The sequence below is a fragment of the Homarus americanus genome, unplaced genomic scaffold (genome assembly GCF_018991925.1).
Source record: "Homarus americanus isolate GMGI-L3 unplaced genomic scaffold, GMGI_Hamer_2.0 scaffold57980, whole genome shotgun sequence".
NCBI lineage: Eukaryota > Metazoa > Arthropoda > Malacostraca > Decapoda > Nephropidae > Homarus > Homarus americanus.
Genome location: NW_024716703.1, coordinates 17,845,014 through 17,851,013, shown reverse-complemented (window position 1 = coordinate 17,851,013; position 6,000 = coordinate 17,845,014).

Genomic DNA, 6,000 nt, shown 5'->3' with positions numbered 1-6,000 from the left:
TCTCTCTCTCTCTCTCTCTCTCTCTCTTTTAGTCTCTTTATTTGTGTTTTATCTCCTTTGTGTCTCTCTATCTACTTGTCTCTCTATTTATTTGTCTCTAACTGTTTGTCTCTATTTTGCTCTATCTCTCGTAGCATAACTCAGTTTTAAGTTAGGTTAGGTTAGGTTAATTCATCTTAACATAACCTAGCTTAAGTTTAGGTTAAATTAAGTTTGCTTGGTTCATGTTGTAACAATGCCATTAGTAGAGGGTGAAAGACCTGCCAAAAAGCTTAAGATTTTCCGCCAAGTCTGAGCCAGTTGCAGTAACCTGTTAGTGTGAATGCCTTAGGGCTGAACCAATAAGGAGAGCCTGTGTTTTCAAGCATAGAGTCTGGTTAGAGGTAGTGAAGTATAGACGTAAATGGTCGGCAGGTCAGCATGGCGATATATATATATATTTCGACGAGTTATCTTAAGGTTGTATCCAGTTCACGAAATGTATTGCGATTCATGTGACCCCCTGTTTAACTACGAAGAAAAAAGGTTTAAATTATTTTGAAAGAGTAACTGTCTATTCTGAGTAACGCCGTTAATAAACAAAGAACCGTTACGATTAGTTCTCAATTCCCTTGTGTATGTATAGAGTATGTCCTCCTAAGATTCCTGGTGATACAGTGACCCATTAGTAAGAACATAACCATCTCCAGAGTCCATTAGTGTCTCAGTTATCGTATGTTATTCCTGTCTCCCATTTATTATCGTCTCAGTCCATTCTTCCCCTGTCTCCCCTTGTGTGAGGGTAGCTGCTAACCACAAACCAGCTGTTAGCATCTCTGGTTCTTCCTCTCTCCTCTCACTCCACCCTCACCTCCTCCATCTCACGAGTATACAGAGAAAGAAAGAAAATTGAGAAAGAAGAACTAAGAAGAAGAAATAGATAAAGAAAATAAAAGGTAAAAAATAGAACACTTCTTACAATGTCTGTTTTATTATACTGGGTCTACGTACTGTACACGCGGCTCTGGTAAATATATATGAAACATCTGGCTTGGTGCTGGAGAGAGAGCAGATATAGAGACTACACAGAACACAACAGACATAGAGCAAGAGACGGTCCTGGTAATTTAGCTGAAGTCAGAGAAAGATCATAAAGAGAATAAAAATACTGGATTACCTAAAAGAGATAAGAATCTAATTATCCATCAAACGTGAAAGTGAAAAACGAAAAAAAAAAAAAGTAGTTTATGGGGATTGGGTTAGGGAGGTTGGTGGTGGGGTGTCAGTAAATATAATCAAATATTTCTGATGCTACATGAGTGATTCTTACACATTAATACTGAATTATAAAACTGTGCAATAGAATTAATTATCCTCAAGTACGAATATGGAAGCGAGTCAGACAAATATAACAGCCAGTTAAGGGCAGTGTGGATACAGCATACTGCAGACTAATTATTCATTATACAAGGAGGAAGTATAGTCGTCCCTGGTCTCTACCGCCCCTCATTTTCCCCAATCGTAAAGTTAGGTACACATTTAAATTAGTAGAAAGGCAGTTTGTTTTCTCTCTCTATATATATGTTTAATACAGAGGATTATGTTTTGTTTTAGTTGTTGTAGTGTCCGTACTGTTGTTAAGTGTAATACTCTAGACCAGTGATGAAACAATGATTGCTACAACATTTCAGTAACAGTTAAAGGAACAGTATATTACATAACAACATTAATAACACCCCCCCCCCCAAAAAAAAAGATGACCATTCAACGTTTCAATTAAAAATATATATCAAGCGACAGTTAAATAATCAAAACACAATGTTAATCAATAAAACAAAATAAAACCCTCCAGGCAATATTTCAGCAACAAACCAAAGAACACAGCAACAATTTCAATAACAAAAGGGTCTACAGCAGTTGTGTGTTCACTTACAACAATATTGAACGAGATATATTTTTCGCAACAAAATAAATTCCCCACAAACAATATGGTACTTCTGACATTAGAAAAATACACTATCACAACCACAACGTAAAGACTGTATACATCGGTCCCTTTCATGTTTCCTTCGCCATATTAATTCTTTATGACAATCTAAGAGGTGTGTGTGTGTGTGTGTGTCTCAGGGAGCTTCTATGCAGGAGCGTGTGTCAGGGAGTGTGTGTCAGGGAGTGTGTGTGTCAGGGAGAGTGTGTCAGGGAGCGTGTCAGGGAGCGTGTATGAGGGAGTTTGTGTCAGGGAGTGTGTGTCAGGGAGGTTGTATCACTAAAAGTGTCAGGGAGCTTGTATGAAGGAGCAGGTGTCAAGGAACGTGTGTCAAGGAGCGTGTGTCAGGGAGCGTGTGTCAGGGAGCGTGTGTCAGGGAGCGTGTATGAGAAAGTTTGCGTCAGGGAGTGTGTCAGGGAGGTTGTATGAGGGAACTTTTGTCAGGGTATGTGTCAGGAAGCGTGTGTAAGGGAGCGTGTGTCAGGGAGCGTGTGTCAGGGAGCGTGTGTCAGGGCGTGTATGAGGGAACGTGTGTCAGGGAGTGTGTGTCAGGGAACGTGTGTCAGGGAGCTTGTATGAGGGAGCTTGTGTCAAAGAGCTTGCGTGTCTGAGTGTTTCTCAGGAAGCGTGTGTCAGGGAGGGTGTGTCAGGGAGGGTGTGTCAGGGAGCGTGTGTCAGGGAGGGTGTGTCAGGGAGGGTGTGTCAGGGAGCGTGTGTCAGGGAGCGTGTGTTAGGGAGCGTGTGTCAGGAAGCGTGTGTCAGGAAGCGTGTGTCAGGGAGCGACATAAAGGTTCAACAGACTCATAGCTGAGTCATGTAGCCTCCTTCATCTTAAATGACAAATTTGTCCAGAGTTCTCCATTACCGTTTCTGTTTGTTTACACCATCAGGGCTCCACGCTGTCGCTGGTCCTGGCCAGGTCGTCATCAGTACTGGACAAACGTACGCTCACTATAACTTGTTCGGCTGGACGAGTTATCTGCAATTCGAATCATTTAGGCCTTTAGGGTAATGCCATTTTGTCTTGAAAGAGGTTTGAAGTAAATTTTATAGAGAATTGTTTTAACAAGCAATTGTCTCTTGTGCGTATACGCGAAAGCCGAACCAAGGAGCTCGTGTTAATTAAGCATGTGTAAGCGGAATTTGGCTGCATGTTGTTACTTACACAATTTAATTAGTGTTTCTGGAGTTAACTTACTAACCAAGTAATTTGTTGAATAATTAACGAGTCAAATTGCAAACAAAATTAATGTTATGTGTCGTGTACTTTATAATGACAAAGGTTGGCTGCACCTCCCCCGTGCACCAGTCAGATATCCTTAATATCACCTGAATTTCGTCTTGGTATAGAAATAATAGTGGGCCTGACCTTAAATTCTCCCCAGGTAAATAGGTGAGCCATGTTGTGATGCGTCATTATAACCTCTTCAGTATTTCTTTACCTCTATTATTAGTATGATATCTAAACGTTTATCAATAATCGTTTATATCTATCCTCACTGTTTCATCCTCTCCTTCCTCCCGGACATCGAACAAATAGATACTTATTGGCACGGGTGAAATTGAATCGCCACTTGACCTGATTCGCCAGTGCTCTCCACCAGCCTTGGGTACGGGTGGGCTGTTGACGTTGTTCCCATCTAGTGGTGAGATTATTATTATTTTTCCACATTCTCGTTACCGCCAGTCCCTTGAAATTTTTATCTCCGTCTTGGATAAAATACAACTCTAGTCAGAAGTTTTTTTTTTTAATGTTTAGGAAGAGTTACGTAAGTAATTTATTTCCTTTTATTTACGACTGGCTGTACCGTATGTAGTCATGCATAAAATAAATAAATACTGACCATGACAAGTAGAACGAAATAAGCAAAAAATAAAAAATAAAAAAAATCATCAGTAATTTGATTTTATATATTAAAATTAACATCTGTTTCAATAAAACATGAAATGAAAAAAGAAGAGAGATTACCATTACAATAAAATAAATGAATAAATATACAAATAACGCGAAACTTCTTGCCGAGTAGGAGAGAAAATCTGGAACCTTGCATAATAATTTCGATATTTGTCTAACTCTGTCTTATGTTCTCTGCTTCTGTAACAAAAAAGTAATATGGCAAAATATAAAAAAAAAGAGTTGAAATCAAGGAAAATAATATACCGGTACCTCCCACACAAGAATTATAGTTATCCACTTCGTTCTAAGCACTCGTAATTATGACATACATTTCCGATGTCAAAGGGTAAATAAATGTTGAATAAAGCCGCCTGGACTCCCTACCTCACCCGAGAGGATAACGCCACAACACAATAACCTTTTGGAAAACAAACCAACAACAATTTATTAAAGATGTGAGATGCGAAAGAGGAATTGTTTTATTACTATTATTATTATTATTTTATATTAATTTATTAATATAACTCTGCCCTCTTATTATCACATCAACACCACAACACACAAAAACAAACAAAACATAACAAACAACACAACAACAACAACACAATGCACACCAACCCGCAGCAACACAGCAATCTACCGTCCAGGAACATTTAGCAAGTTTCTTTTCGTGATTCCGGCTCCTACTTCCCCCCCCCTCCTTCCTGCAGTCCTGGGATCCATTCACCGGCTAAACAACGTCGTGTGTCACAGTAATATCCACAAACTTGTCTTTCATTGATAAAACGAAAAGCTGCCATTATTTCCCCACCACAATTCGGACCGAAACACAGAAACCTCACCGGACTCGCATTGTTTTTTTTTCTATTTTATTCTTATTTCTGGGATATTAAAAGATAATGTGTTTGATTTGAGTCTTAGTGTAATTCTGACATAATTTTTGAAGTTAAATTTATTGCTTACAGGAACCAGATAGTTGTGTTCTTATGTCTTCAGTTATTTGAAAAGTTTAATGTTTTTGAGAATCCATGGCCAAAATATCGTCGCAGGAGTTCCTAAAGTATCGTTGGATGTGATAAGACCTTCGTGAGATGGTGTCGACAGCCCTCCCCATCCCCCACTCTCGTATATATGGTTCAACACCCCAACACAGCTAAATGTGCTAGTTTTCGTTATCAGCGTCAACATATACATCTGTGTTAGATAGAATTCAGGAGGTCTTTCTGTCTTCATTATGATAAGTAATATAATCATGAACTAACACGTGATAAGCGTCTTCATAGTCTTCATAAGATTACGTATGTCTCTTTTGCTTCACTGATCACCTTCATATACAGTACTGTAGTACCATAATCCAGATTCTCAAAGATTCCTCAATTCTTTTACACGTAACATGGCGAGGGTGACCGGTGCTTCTTTAAGGGAGAGTCCCGGTGCAATCTCGCCGTGATTTAGGCCACAAACTTTGTATCGTTCCGTTAAGTCAGCGAGTTAGATGTGTTCTTAAATCCCCAGTTACGAGGGAGAAGCAAATAACAAACGAACCTTTGAGAATCTTGGCACTGTTGTGTGTGTTGGGACAAATGTGTGGTCTGCTTTATGTTATGTGGGAGTCTGTTTGTTTGTTTGTTTGTGTTTGGAGGAACAATATGGCAATCCCGTTATAAAGATCACTTAGAAGGACGACATATATGATAATGTGATGGTATTAAGTTGTCTATTGTATCCAAGTTAACACACTTTTTGTTAACTTTGTGTCAGGAAAAACAAAGAAGTATTGTTACCATCCCGGTGTTGGTGAGATCTGGTTATGTTAATGGCTGTTTTAGTCACCCCAATGTCCTTCTTCCCTGATGTGACAAATAGTGATTTCCCCGTCAGTGTTGAGTGAGAGAGATAAATACCCTGTTAATGATCCATGACTTTTCATAAAGCCCTCGTGATCTCAATCACTCTCCCGGAGGCCTAATCCCACATATTCCCAGGCCTGTGGTATAGTCTAGGTTTCAGTGGAATCTGTCCCCTGCTCACTTGTCTCAATCCCCATTCCTTCAGAAATTTGTATGAGTATATAGGGTATCCTAGAAAAATGTCCCTGCCTCCTCCCTCCCTGCCTGCACCCTGAGACACTGAAGTT